Source organism: Bombus pyrosoma, linkage group LG11 (assembly GCF_014825855.1).
Source record: "Bombus pyrosoma isolate SC7728 linkage group LG11, ASM1482585v1, whole genome shotgun sequence".
NCBI classification, from domain to species: Eukaryota; Metazoa; Arthropoda; class Insecta; order Hymenoptera; family Apidae; genus Bombus; species Bombus pyrosoma.
Genome location: NC_057780.1, coordinates 1,258,412 through 1,273,659, shown reverse-complemented (window position 1 = coordinate 1,273,659; position 15,248 = coordinate 1,258,412). Strand labels below are relative to the sequence as shown.

At 39.4% G+C, this 15,248-nt stretch overlaps 1 protein-coding gene across 2 annotated transcripts in view; it reads right to left on the bottom strand.

Annotated features, from left to right (window-relative positions):
• LOC122573241 (peroxidasin-like) overlaps window positions 1–14,517 on the bottom strand; it is a 342,454-nt gene extending 327,937 nt beyond the window's left edge. For both annotated transcript variants that reach the window (XR_006318689.1, XM_043739338.1), the window contains exons 1-2: window positions 13,964–14,517; window positions 8,774–9,191 (exon numbers count right to left, since the gene is read on the bottom strand). The gene's annotated coding sequence lies outside the window, so the exon portion shown is untranslated. The remainder of the gene's footprint in view (window positions 1–8,773; window positions 9,192–13,963) is intronic.
• Between the last annotated feature and the right edge of the window lie 731 nt (window positions 14,518–15,248).

Genomic DNA, 15,248 nt, shown 5'->3' with positions numbered 1-15,248 from the left:
ATGAGCGTAAGTAGGTGCGATCTGCGGGACGCGATCGACCCACAAGGGGGACAGCGAAGATACCAACGACCCGATAAAAATAACGTGCCGGCTTTCCTAAAGTATGGTGGCTAATAAAAAATGGATTATGCGGAAGGACGTGAGAAGAACCGTGGATACAGTAAACCGAGAGGAGAGACGAGAAGGAGGACGAACGATGCGTCGTTTGAATTAATGAAGATCGCTTGAATTAAAGTGACGCGTCTCGTTGAAGAGATTCACAGACGGAAACCTACTTTGAATCTATGACGAGAAGATAGAAATGGAAGCCTTTCCCCGGGTCTTCTCTTCGTTAATGTCACGTAAGGAAACAAAGCTCGGCAACCGAACAAGATTTGATACACATGATATAGATGTGTATGTGTATCTGTGTGCGTATAAGATCCTCACACATTCCAAGGCAAGGAATAACCATTATACGAAAGCAAAATGCTTTAGGATCGAACGACGTAAACGTTTGCTACATTCTAAACACTGCTACACGATCGTTTGCAGCGATAGCTCATCAAAGTAAAAGAATTAACATTAAAATACGGATAGAAGAAAGATGAAAGTGCAATGTATTTAAATCTTCCACGTGTTTCATTTCTACCGTTACGGTTAAAATTCATTTGACAAAAATACCATATTTCTGGAAAGTTTGAGCGTTAATTTCCTGTTTATCAGTTTCATCGTTTGCTCGATTCTTTTCGCGAGAGCTCGTGTAAGTGATAATGGCGCGCGATCGGCCGCGAATTTATGAGAACGAAAGTTTCACGTTCGAACTTTCCGACTTGTTATCTTAGTCGTGGAGGATCTTCTCCTGGGTTAACAATTTTCTCGAGAACGAATTCACGGTGTCCGTGTTCCTTCCGCGAGCGAGAATCCTGCCGACAGGCCACGGAATTTCCCTTAGTCTGATTTACATTCGGCCAGCTTAATTGGAGAAACGGTAGCGTTACCAGGCCCTCTGCTAGTCTACACTAAATTCCAATCAGTGTAACGCCGGCGTTCTTGCGCACAATCGCGTGTCGTTCCGATCTTGCTCTCGCAAATCTTAATTAATCACTCGTCTTGCCCATTCCGAAATATATCGTGCGAGCATTCCGTCTTCCTACCTTCCCATAACAGCTCTGTTCCAACGTTTCCTGGAACAACGATAACGTTGATCGTGCGACAACGATCAACTTCGTAAGTTGAAAAGTAGAGAAAAATGGAGTAACAAACGTCATTTTCGTTTTACCTTGAAATTTACTGTTACCTATTTCTGGCGTTATATTTGTGTATAAAATTTTTTTTTTATTTAATAATTTCAATTCACAATTTGTCCAATTTGGACATTTGGTGAATCTCTTTAGCTGTTTGATTATCGCGTGGGTGGCTAGCCCCAGCGGGGTACCATCTTCGTGTTTGTTAGATTATATCCTTTGTGATGTATAAAATTGTAGGATCTTTACTACAATTAGTTTATTTACGATAAATGGATCAAACAGATGTTGGTTAAACAGGAAACGATGGTTATTTAACCATAATGAGCTAATCGCGATAACGTGTTATAATTAAGACAATGGAATAGTTAATTTGCAACTCTCGTCACCACGGATCCAACGCTCTCTCTCACACGGACAACACTCCCTCGACAACGCTAGCAACACTATCTCGACAACGCAATTCGCACTCTATGACTACTCAACTTACGATGACTGTTAATTCGTGTTTGTCCCTTGGCAACCCCTTGTCTTTTGTCTTAGTCTCGTGTCTTTTGTCTTAGCCCCACCACGCACATGTTCCGCAACCGCTTCTTTATAATTCACCCGACATCCCCCAGGTCCCTCGTCCATGATACTACGATATAATAAATAACGATAGTGAATCGTCTGTTTCTAGAGAATTCAACGTTAGTCGCACCATTCGGCTAATGAAATTTGGATATTTTGATAGACATTTTTACCTAAGAATGGCATCTAACCGTAGAATCACAAAATATCGATGAAACGCCAAGATAGCGGCCAAGTGATTCGTGTTTTTACAAATTTCAATAGGATTTAACCAACACAGAACTTGCTTTTGCCAAAAAGTATACATAGTAGCTATGTACATAGTAAATCGAATTACAACTTCAGTTGTAACAAAATGAAGAAAGGGCGCGTGTTTGCAGGAATCCGCTCGCCAAGATGAAACGTTCGAATTTTTCGTTTTCACAGATAGGATCGAAGTTAGTCAGAATCGGATAAAGGTAAATTACAAACGAATTTTCATATTATACGAGAGGTGAAAAATCGACGCTGAGAAAACGATTCTTCGGCTGTCTGGCCAAATATTAAAATGCTGTAGCAGAGGATAGAAGTCGTAGCTTAGGTCGAAGCTTATGATACGTATACGTATAACGTGGCACGGTAGCGTAGAACCGCGATGATTTAAAGGAATACTCGATCGCGTTAAGCGCGCGGAACGTCCAATAGTCATAAATTGATCGTCTCTTAACAAGACACGACGAAACGAAAACTCCTCTTATAAATGTTTTATCTTGTTAGTTGTCTCGGGCTCGGTGACAGTCGTATCTTCAAAGCGATGAATCGCGTTTCGCCACTTTACGTAAATTCTTTTCTTCCATTCTTTCCATCGTAAACCTATAAACGCTATAGAGGCATCTAATTAGACAGCCTCTTACCGAACGTCATGAAAAAATTACGTCTGGACGCGAATAGCCGTGAAATATCGAGCAACTTCCAAGATCTCGCTGTGATATCGACCCTCGAATAATTCAGTTGATTTAATAAATCAAAATAATTCAATTAATTAGTTTTCATTTTCTCGCACCAAGAATGATACGATAAGATTACCTCGATGTGTTAATTTTGAATTATGCAGATATTTCACGTTTATTGCCTTCTAAGTTTTTCATTTATCTTTTATCATCGTACACGGTAAACGATTTTATTTTTTAAGTAAATTTAGCCGTCGTATGAACTTCGCGTAACCGATGATTCAGAATGAAAAGCACGGAAATTCCATAGATATTCATGGGACCTTTACTTGTTGCTGAATGGCATAAGAAAGTCAAGAAGTTAGATCGCATAACAGAGGCTGTGTTGGAAGATTGCGTCCAAGATAAGAATCTCGTGGATTTTTCTCTCGGATTGAAAGCATTTTCTCAGCCGTTGCCGTTCCCTGATTCTTCCTTTTCTTTTTTTTCTCCCCTTCGATTTCACTTTTTCGTCCAACTTTCAAGCAACACCGAATTTCTGACTCGTTTCGTAGCGTACGATTCAGTTTCTGACGAGTAGAATACAAAAATTTCGGGGCGAATTTTAAGGCGTGGGTGCCGTTATACAAAATTTATACAAATTGTACAGCTTACTCGTATGATAAACTTTTAAAGTGACGCTTCCCGCATCCTAAAACTAGCACTTTCAACCCTAGAAATACCACACCAGTGAAAATGACTGGCTCTGCAATTTTACAAATGTGTCGACCCTCGTTTAGGGATCATGGTCCCAGATGGATTAATAATACCAAAAATGTACCACATAACATGGAATTCCTTTTGTAAGAAAATAATAAATCGATAAATATAAAAATATTCTATTATTACGTATTTTTTAAAGACCAGCCATTTCGACTGCTTATTCGAAAACTTATCGTACGTTATAGAATATATCAGAAATTTGGCGTGTCCCAAAAGAAAGTTCGGCCCTTTTCTCTCCTTTCCCCCTATTCTTCCACGAGGGAAGTCAAACGAAGGAATAAAAACAGAGGAATCTGAGATTCGTCGAGTTACGAGTTAGGTGTCGAGTAGATGTAGAAGGATCCTTGTGTAAGGCGAAGGAAGTTCTCGTGTCTTTTTGTAGGTGTTGGTGTAATGGGATAGAAGGAACCTAGTCAAATGTTCAAAGAGTTTGCGGACGGTATTGCGTTTTCTTGTTTGTAGATTCATCGCTTTGTTATGGCACTCTTAAATCTTCTGGAATGTTGCTCGCGAACATCGTACAACAGTTACAGTTTTACTCAAGACAAATGTCCGACGTGTCAGAATGTCAGACAGTAGATAAATGTAAATAACACGTTCCATATTAATAGAAATCGTTGCTTCTTTATCCGTCTGTTTCTGGTCACTTAAAATATGAATTCGCAGAATGTATAAATTGCTACGTGTAGCAGCGAACAGCTATTATAACAATTCATAAAAATATGAATTTATAAATATACATGCTTTGTGGTAATTTGTCAAATTTACTTGTAAATTTGCGCTTTAATTGTCAGCAAGCATGTCGCGTTATTTTGTGAGAGAATTTTTTAACACTAACAATTTTCAACTAGTAAAATCAACGACATTAGTTCGATCGTACAAACTATTTGGACTTACTTTTGCCAAGAAAGAGCATTAGTAGGGCTATCAGTATGAAATCATAATCGTGCAATGAATTTTTATGAAAGGTCAAGTAAATATATTATTCGTACGTTAAACGCAAGATAAAGTAGCTGTGAAATCCACTCATCGACTGAATATAATTTGAATATAAGTAACAATTTCACGTTCTATGGAATATCTTATTAAACACTCAAAATAATAATTTCCGCATTCGCACAACGATTCGATCGTTGAATGTTTCACGTTCCATGAATTGACCGCTTATCGAGTACAAATGAGAAAACATTCCAAGTTTTTTACTTCAAGTCGTTCTCGTTGTAAAAACATAGAATGCTCTTTATTTATGACGATTTGAAATTCGAAGCAGCGATGCAATATTCAGGAATGCGTCGTCCATGAAAGCCTTTAGAAACAGTGCGCAGCAACAGGATAACGTCGGAAACAATAGCGATACTAGACCTAATGCCTCAAAACGCTTACCGTCGAAATGCTCTAACGTTCTAGCCGTATTAGACAAAGTTTCCGGAGAAAATCAATGGCTATAGAGCTTTCAAAGTAACCTTATCGCGAATTGTTCGAAACGACAGCAATGGCATTAAGTATTCGGTCCCTTCTCTGCGCACCTTGCAACTGCCTTCGCTTATACACAAACCTACTACTTCTACCAAAGTGCATCTATCGTGTTGTAGCGCTATACATATAATTCTAGTCTACTTGGTCTACTTAGAGAATACACAATTGCTACGCGTTATCTACGATGGCAGCGATATCCTCGAGACGTAAAACACAGCCGTCGGCCAAGTAAACAGCTCCGAAAATTACGTAGCGTTGCAAACTTATCGCCAACCGTGCAATCACAGGTGACAAATAAAACGCTGGATTCAGTTTGTTCCGTCACTACGAAAACTGTGTGTGTGATAATTATATATGTCGGAGAAGGATTTGAAGTATGGGCGTCTGACGAACCTTCGCTCGAATTGACCATCGTGGTTATGTATTCTAGCTGATCGTTATTGGTACCGAGGCGATGATTACAGGAGGTTGCAGGTAATGACGGCAGTCGGACAAACGAGAGATCGATGACGATGAACTTAGGTTCGATACGAATCCACGGCCACGGGAAGACGAATCCGATATGATACACGATCCTGGTGTGACTCCACGTCCCAGTCGTAATGACTCTCTCGATAAGTAACTCCATAACTTTCTCCATACCTCACTAACTAACTCCCAGTGCAAATGGAACAGCCCTTATATAGTCTTCTCCCCACCTCTCGAGTCGATCTTTGTTTTTAAGGAGAGCTGCATAATTATTCCATACCTCTGTTGTTACATGTCCGTCCCGTGACCGCGGCTACGTTCGGCGACTCATTATGTCACCTCGAGCCCAAGCCCATCGTCATAAACCCTGAGTACACATCATCGGATTAGCGTCTTACAACTATTTCCTATTTTTATTGCTTAAGGGTAGCTACAATAAAAGTCCGGGCTAGGGTATTGGGGGTTTTCCTAATCACTCCAAAAGAAAGGCCCCGATGTCCTTTCATCTCCGACATATATAATTCTTACAATTCAAAATTAATGGAAAAATAGATTCATCGTATTGGAGCATGATAGATAATACTTGATAATTTCCAGTCGATCCGCACCTCCTATTCCTAATTAACGTGTATACTATTGGTGGGGAAAATATAGCGCTAGTAAGTTTGGTAACGGTATGATTTGTTACAATATCGTTCACGCCAACACAAAATCAAGTATGATGCTCCGTCGGTCATCATTCGTCACTCACTATACTCCTTACAACCGCTCCAACGCTCTTTCTCACGCTGACCACCCTCCTCGACAACGCTGACTTCTCAACTAACCACTGCCTGCAAATTCGTCTTAATCCCTTTGTCTTTTCTCATAGCCCCACCACGTACATGTTCCGCGATCATCCGCGACTATGATCACGTAAGGCCGTTTTTCCGCCTAACTATTCGACTGAAAGACCGACCACACGTTGGTGGGCTCATTGATGGAAGTTTCCAGGCCCTTTCGGCTTTCTCGCGATATCGTTTATGGTTCACCCGATATTTCTTAGGCAATCTCTGTCCACGATACTACACTACACAACGTCCAAATAATTATATTATAAATTAGAAATACTTAACGTTTATCAGCTGGTAAATTTCTGACTGCGTAAACTAAACGCTGCCACATCGAGTACCAAGGAAACAGATCATTCCCTATCACGGTCTATCGCACTCCGCGTTATAGTGATTTGTCTGGGGCTAAGAAACACTACGATCGTGTACCAGCACACCGTCAGAGTGTGTACAACCCCGAAACGCTGGCAGCGATATTCGGTAAATCAATTGCGAGCCAGTGTACGTTTTCGCATTAGGGGAACAATACGTGACTCGCGAGCCATAAATCTCCATCGAACGAACCTCCATCGCTCGTGTTTTTGTTTGCGATCGGGCCCAAAATAAATGACCGTAGTCGTAAATGGGACCCATTTATGTTAATCGCGCTACTTCATCGACAACATGAATTACACGTCGCACCTGTGCACTGTGTAAACTGTGCGTAATCGGTAAACTAGTTTGGAAAAAAAAAAAAACGAGCCGATCGAAGAACGCCAAAGAATAAATTTACGGTCAAGGATAATTTATCATTGAAAAGTGGGATGTTTTTACGAGACGTGCCCGGCGACAGCCGTGGAATTAGCTTTCTTATGCAGAAACTCCTTGACCCATTTCCACCTTACCAGCTATGGCATTTCTTAGAAGAGGCTAAGCCGCTTTCCTAACCGTTCGCGTGTACACATCGACACACGTACTCGTTTTCTTGCGCTAATGCATTCAGAAGGCTATACCGTGCTCGCTACGAGTTCACCCTTGAACGCGTCATTTTCCTCGATCTAATCAAATATTTCGAAATTATCCACCTACGTGTCTCGAAATCATAAAGAACTCGACGAGTACAGTTAATATTCGAACGCACGATTTCCGTAAACTGTACTTTCGAATACAGCCGCGTTATTATAATATAGCGAAAGGCAGTATATTTATGTGGATATAGCGATAGAAAGAAAATGAAACAACGATAGAGTCCATTAATCTCGAAGGGAAATAAAGGCGCGTGCAATATGTTACGAGGAAAACAATTATCCGAAATTCCGTAGGAACCGTTCGAAATAAACAGTTTCAATTGCATTCGTCCGAACGTTGTGTATTTCTGGTCACAAAGACCTCGGATTGTAGAGAGAAAAACAATTGGCTGTACACAGCCAATTGTACGGCCACAGAGTACACGATCTGTCCATTTGCTATATTGCTAATATCATTAGTATTTCCTACGTATCGATACACAGGACGCTATTAGCTATTTCTAAATAAAATCGAATATCTATTAATCTGTTCTACAGCGATGTGCAAATCGATTTTTATTCCAAACTTCAAGCTTTGGATGAACAGATTTTACTTCCTATATTTGTCTACACCTACCGATGGTATGTATACGATTCTAATAAAATTATACGATTACGCGAGATTTAATTGCTCGTTGAAAGTGTCTCACGCTTTACAAACAAAATTGACGGAAATATCTGTAATACGGTATTTTCACGTTACAATTATTTTCTTCGGGAAAATTAGGAAATGCGTTCGTAAAAGATATAAAAAGGGACAAAGTGTATTAAATTTGCATATAAACTTCCATTAATCTGACAAGGGTAATTTATCGCCACTTAATAATAGCGAAACGTGCCGATAATGTACACAATGTTCAAAACTGAAGGCACATTTTAGGCTTCGACAAAGCCGGCCTGTTATCCCGAGAAAAGCAAACTAACGGACGCGTTATCTGAAACATCGATACCGGTCTGTGTGGCGCGATGATGCTCGCTACATTCAAGATTTAATTACAAGAGATTTAAGACGGATTTCCGGTAATACCTTACCATTATAAGCGTCGCTGGCTGCACGTACGGACAAGAATTACACGCGTGATTACACCTCTAACGCGGTACGTCGAAATACGCGGCATTATCGGCAAATATGTAAATCAGCATTATCGAATCGCGGAGGAACCGCTAACAAATGTACCCAAAGCATAGATCTACGTTCGTTTATCCTAGCGGGTAATTATTCTGAACAGAGGTATAGTTTTTCACCGATTTGTACCTTTCAACGTATAAACCAATTTATGTTCACTACCATTACATATAGTACGTAACACTGAACATGAATCGCTGAACATGTATCTTAAAAACTAAAACAGAACGACGGTTATATTCAGAATCACGAGCTTCGTGATATATTCCTCGTCATATTTTCATTGTATTCTGTTCCGAATAATTACCCTCTACTCTGTTATTGTCGTCGATGCACTCACCCTTCTCTGCTCGATTTCTTCTTTCCTCCTTTCTCCTTGCCCCTTTTTCGTTAGCTTGGTTCGCTATTCTCGCGACTTCTGGCCACGAAAGGACGCTCCGATCGTCTCCGCGAGCAATTACGCCAGATTCTTTCATTAACGGCGCATATCCGCGCGTAAGGTACACTTTAAGGAAGCACGTTCGCGTACCCACGGATCGCTTACGTGCCTCCCTTCTTCGAGATGCGAGGACGAATTATCGAGAGAAGGTGGACACGAACGACGAACCACTGTTCTCACTATACACCAAGGGTGCTAGGAATCGCGGCGATAATTTCGAGGATTTGGAAGCACCAGTCCACTCGCGTTCCACGCTCCCTAACGATGCCGACGCTAACTGCGCCTCGTTAAGGCCAGCACGATGACGCGATGACGACACCTGGAAACATCACGTTCTGTAGCACTTGGTTACGCTTAACTCGATCGCGAATTATCGCGCCGGCTGCGATTGAATTTGCCAGCACACCCGTCGCCGACGACTTGTAACTTACAATTTCGCATATGTAATACACGGTTAAGAAATTTCATAACTATCGCGTACTATCGCTGATGTTATTATCAACGATAAGAAACATTAACGAATAGTATCCATCTTGTAAATTAGTAAAAAAAGAAACAAAAAAGAAAGAAGGAAACGAGAAGGGTAGAAACTGTACAACATGATTTATCGCGCTTTGAGTGGGGAAAAATAGAAAATTTGAAAATAGTTGATACATTCGGAAGATAAAATCAAAGACCACGAAGAAAAACACGATGCGTTACATTTTTCACGTTTCAGTAATTAAAGTATAAATTAACATCAATTTTTGTAATGTATTGGGTTGGCAACTAAATGGTTGCGGATCTTGTCGATACCACCTAATGACAAAATCCGCAACCACTTAGTTGCCAACTCGATATATTGATTCTCCGAGCAAGATTATAATTACAGGGTGGGAAAATAAGTTTTGTGGCGAGAATAATATACAGGACGAATGAAATAAAATAAAATTAATTCTTTGAAATTTTCATAGACTGATATCGAGGGAAAAAGGAAAGCTATTTGGGAGGTAGGCGAGGTAGTTGAATATCGAAGGAAAATATGAATAAGAATAATGCAAAACAGAAAAATGATTACACGTCTGTTGTACGAATAAATCGGGTCCAATGTGACGAGAATGGAAAGAACAATCGCGGAAGCAGAAATGCTTGAAACATAGATATGCATATCCTATGTGCATATATGCGCCTATATGCAGGATAGGAAGCGACTGATCGCGCTTCATCGTATTTCCCTGAGTCCCATTAAATCTTTAAACAATTCTTGGAATATATGAATAAGCCATACATTGTATATATAATAAGCAAGTCCGTCTTAGACGATAATTCCATGGGATTAGTATGGATTATACTAAATAAATGTTGCACGTATGTATATACAATTGCTTGCAATTATTGAAATACAATTACCAGTAAATCCGATCTACTCGAAGAATATTTCCAAGAATGTGATTAAAGTTTTATAAAGTTTCTTGGAATTTAGGAATATTAGCAAGACAGCAGACTTGTATAATTTAGATTACAATTGAGTAGAAGTAATATTAAATATATAATGGGATCGATAAATGGAGAAAAAAGTAAATGTACGTATCTTTATATTTTCAATTATCAAATTATTTGATCGAGACCATAGAGAAAGCCACGTAAACCATCGTGTCAACTACATCGCACAGAACACTACTGAAAAATTCAGCGAAACGATTCAAAAATGTTTCTCTGCGTTCCGATCAATTTCTCGACTTCTCAACTGTTAAAGCAAAGTTTAACCCAATATCTCGCCTAATTTACAACCATCGTCTTTATCTTTATTTGCGTCAAATTTATATGACAAATCAAACTGTGAAAAGACGGCATTGCGGGCTATGTATTCCACGGAACAAACGGAGAAACGAAATAAATATCTTTCTATGCGTGCACTTTCAATTATTGAGCCATTGAAGCTGTTCAAGCAGGAAGCATCGATTCATTTCGCCTTCCATGCTACGCCACATACTGTACATTATACACGCGACGAAAATAGCGTGTATATCGAAACAAGCCCGAAACACCGAGAGATTAGGAGAAATCTTCCGCGGATCATATAAATTTCGCGAAACGCCAGTTTCGTTGTCGGATTACAAGTACAGCTAAACGTGCGCGGCACACGTGTCGACACGATCTCCGTAACGCTGGAAACGATATCGCGTTGCGAATGGATCGAATACACTGGGATTAAACCGATTCCCATCGATATCGGTCAGAAATCATTGATATTCCTTATCATTCCTAGGTACAGTTAAAATCGACCAAAATTCATGCTAATGAATAGAATAGAAAAGGAGTAACAGATATTCCAATACAATTTTGAAAAATAATTTCTTATTAAAAAATTGCATCTTATTTAAGAAGGATTTAACGTAAAGTAGGATGTTGGAAGGACGAAAACATGAAATCAAATATCGTTGAAATATAGTTGAATTAAAATCGACGGTCGACGGTTGTATAGTAGAAAAGAATCACATTTCCACCGAAGTATTCCGATAAAAACGATATACCTCGTGTTTGGAAGTAAGAACCAATGGAAAAAAAAATTAGTATGCGTTGCAATCACAGGTGTTCGAAATGTTCCTATCAACAGAAATGGAAAATAGGAAAATACGAAGGAAAGTAAATATGAAATCCGATTTTTCTCGCTTTCGATTAGTGAAAGCTTTCCATAATGGAAAGTGATCTGCGGTAAAGAAACTTTGATTTATTTATATTTCGAGTGTTTATATTTCTATCGTGCTCTTGTTTTAGCAAGCGAAAAGGATGTACACAGTGTCTAACATAACATTGCGAGAGAAATTGTGCACGCTAGTAAGAATTTGTTCGCATTTTGTTGAAACATTAGATACTCTGTAATCGTTAAAAAAATATACAAACGACACAGCAGAATTAACAAGAATATTAAACAAGAATAAGTAACAAAGTCTCAGCATTTCGTTTCGAAAACGAAGATATTCTTCCGATGTAAGATAGCTGCGATATTTCAAGCGAATCTCTCGTAACGGAGCCCGTTAAAATATAACCGTGTAATGCTCGACTGTTTCAGTACGAAGCGCAAAGTTCGTTCTCACAATTAGTAGAAAGTGATACTCGATCGAATCTCTAAATCCTCGGATTAACAGTTCGATGAAAATTTTAACGATATTCGTTATCAAATAGAAAGCAATATTTTGTTACACCGTATTGAACATCGTATGTGATATGTGTATGAAAGCGGGACATTGTAATCCTGCGAAGGAAATAACAATAAAGATATAACAGAAAGCAATATTCGATAGATATTACCATATGGAGAAACGAGACGTTAATTTTAAGCGAAACTCTTCTTCTTCTCGATTCTTCTCAACGAATCAAAGACACGTGGATCGTCTAGATACAAAAATATTCTCTAGTTAAAGTACACCATTCGAATCACGTATCTCAACTTCGTTTGATTCCGTACCAATCTAATTTGCTTCGGCCATCAAAACGGCGAAGCCAATATATAAAGTGTAAACCACGCGTTAATTAAACCTCTATACGAAAAATCCAATAATGCTTAGTCGGTTGGCGCAGTATCTCTTTCGTTGAACAGAAATCAAAAATCACAAACGAAGAAACATAGGCGAAAAGAGAAAAAGTACGGGGGAAACATAGCGGAAAAGGAAATACAATGATCGGTACCTACGCTAAACAGTGTGTTAATTGAATTTCTATAGGAGAATCTCTAGAACTTTTAGTCGAATGACAATTCCCCCTTTGTGGCATAGATCGAAAGTGGAACAAATGAAACAACCACGAAAGAAAGAAAACGAAAACAACGGAAAGCACGGTAAAAGAAAAAACGCACTGATTAAATTTTCATAGGGAAACCTCAATAACTTTCGGTGGAGCGGCAATTTCCCCTTCGCTCGATTGATCAAAAATGACGAACGAAGAAAACAAGAACGGGGAAACAAAGAAAATGAAAAAGATAGAAAGTAAAATAGAAGAAAAGAAGAAAGGGAAAGAAAATGGGGTGAATCACGGTTAGTAGTATTCGATGCCACGTCGTTCTGTGTTCCCTTTTAATCGCGGGCCGGCGTTACCGGATAAAGCAACGTGTAATTTGTCGCAATTGGTATTGTTCGGTGTTTCCCGGTTTTCCGGGTTCGCTCTCTTTCTCCGTGCAACCTCCTCCCACCCTTCGCTCCTTTATTTTCCCTCGGTTACCCCATTCTTCCCGACGCGCTTTTTTTCATCCACTATATTGTCTTTCTATTTTGCTCGTGCACGATCCACGAATCACGAGATAACGGAAAGCTGGACTGGATGTGGCCCAGTTTTCCACGGACCAAAGTTTATAATCGACGTCCATTATCGAGCTCGTCATCTTCGAATCGTCTCGCTAAACCATCCACGATGATTCATATAACGGTGTGGATGCAGATTTTGAGAATTTTGATTTACACGTACAATGACTCGCGAAAGTATTCGAACTCAACGTAACAAATTTCGATGAACGTGTCACGCGTACGAATACGAAACTTTGTAAAATTTTATTCAAATAAATTATACAGCAACATTTTGATATATCTTTTGTCACAAACTTTGTACCGAAAATTGTCATTTTTGAATGCATAACGAAAGCGAACACTTACTTAGTTTCTATGCAAATAGGAAATGTAATTCCTTGTCAAACGTAATTGTTGCAGTTGTACGGCGTTAATGGAATTTCAAAACCGTCTCGCATAATACACAGAATGTATTCATAAAAAGTTTTCTGTGATAATTCAAATGCTTTAATCAGCCACTGTATTTCTACCCTTAAAAGTATCATTCTCATTCAAGTATCGCGAGTGTTTTAATTGTGAACAATTAAAATCCAACAAAAGATCGCACGAATGACCGCGATGAAAAGCAAATCGACTGGGAATTTCTTAATTCCTCGATTTAACGAAAGTCCTGAGCGAACGAAACGAGTTTGATATATTTCAAAAACAATTTGTGGGAACGTTCGACGTTCTTTCGAAAGAATCGTTCGATGACACGATTAAATACAATTACGTTCTTTATTTTTACCTCTTACAGAATTTTAATTACGTTTCGAACTTCGACTCAACTTACACGCATACGAGATCCTTTCGAGGAGTTTGATTCGATCACTAGTCTCGAGAATCACGAATCGTGAATTTTGTACACTCTTCCAAATCACAACACCTATCGTTCCTCACTGATACATCCCACCAAGGTACATCCGTCTTACGACTTGTCAGTCGAAAATCGGGTCATTTACTTTTTGTCGCACGATCGACAGAATCTCGTCACATATCGTCAAAATTTTCCATATTCGTCAATACAAACACTGTTCGCACTTCGTGAATACCTTCCTCGACCCATAAATCGATCGTACGTATTTCGTAAAATGGGAAGTTAATCTCACTATCGATTAACTTGTTCGATCTCCTACTTCGAACTTATCCAAACTTATCGAGGATCAAACAGTTTGAACGAAACAGCCTACGACGAGTTTACGAGGAAAGCATAAAACGAACGGCGAAAACGCGACGAGTAAAGAAGCCACGCGGGTCGAGGAGCCGAAAATTCGAAAGATGGACACGGAAATCTCAGCGCAATGTAATTGAGGGGAAGTTTTTTGGAGAAACGGCTCGCTCGCCGGCTACTCGTTAGGACTTCGCCTACGGACTGCCGGGCGCCGCGGCAAAAGCTACGGCGCAACACGCCGACGCATCAACCCCCTTGGAACCCTTGGCCCCTGTGTCGCACCGATACCAACCAATACCAACGTACGCCAGCGAGCGTCTCCTCGTCGCGATGATCCCTGAGTGCTATACGTACCTATACCTGTAGACAGTGGTACCCGATGCAGTTTGATGTTCAACCCAACAACGATTCGTCGATCACGCGTCCCGTTGCTCATCGATCTTTCCACTGATGTTACGTGTCCTGTTCATCGACGCAGAATTATCGTAAGGGGGTTGTATGATTGGCTGTAGTATTGTATTAGCATACATCGACTCACGAACGTACGCGAAAATGCATCGTAAATGTATTGTTTTACAAATTTTAGCAATTTTACTTTAATTTATTTTTATGCTTCTATCTCTATATATATGTTAATATTAATCTTCCCTCTACTTTCGTTATTTTGTATATCAAAGGCTACTTTATTAAGGCTCGTTCAAATATAAAATAAATACAAAAGAATCGTTGATAATTAAAATTCTGTAAATTATCCTTTAGTAGAAGATGAAGATGAAATAATTAACATATATCGAATCACGAAAGTACGTGGAAATGCACAATTCCTTTAACGAAGTAATAATATGTCAACCTACGATCTGATAACAAAAAATTTGTTACGCAGTAATTTTTGTGTGTCTATTCGTGA